Source organism: Penaeus monodon, chromosome 34 (genome assembly GCF_015228065.2).
Source record: "Penaeus monodon isolate SGIC_2016 chromosome 34, NSTDA_Pmon_1, whole genome shotgun sequence".
NCBI lineage: Eukaryota > Metazoa > Arthropoda > Malacostraca > Decapoda > Penaeidae > Penaeus > Penaeus monodon.
The window spans coordinates 25,128,610-25,128,871 of NC_051419.1; the positions used below are offsets into that span (position 1 = coordinate 25,128,610).

General features: G+C 35.5%; 1 protein-coding gene across 1 annotated transcript in view; it reads right to left on the reverse strand.

The window, feature by feature from the left end:
- Positions 1 to 262, reverse strand: part of LOC119594657 (homeobox protein DLX-6-like) — a gene marked incomplete at its 3' end in the record, with an annotated part of 16,769 nt that overhangs the window by 15,229 nt on the left and 1,278 nt on the right.

The window sequence follows — 262 nt, forward strand, 5'->3', positions numbered from 1 at the left end:
TGTATACAAATCCCCTCAGAAAAAAAATTCTTATCTCACCACCGGTAAAGCAATAACAATAAATCAGATAACAGGCCATAATCGGATAAAGGAGACACAAAAAAATCGGGGGAAATGAAAGAAAATAAGAATGTATTACATCCACGCGCCTCCTCGTCTTCGGAATGTAAACAAAAGTCACATGGTTTGAATCCTAGCTATTATGTACTTACTTTAATGAGGTTAGTGATAATGATGATGATTCCGTTACCCTAATGATGAT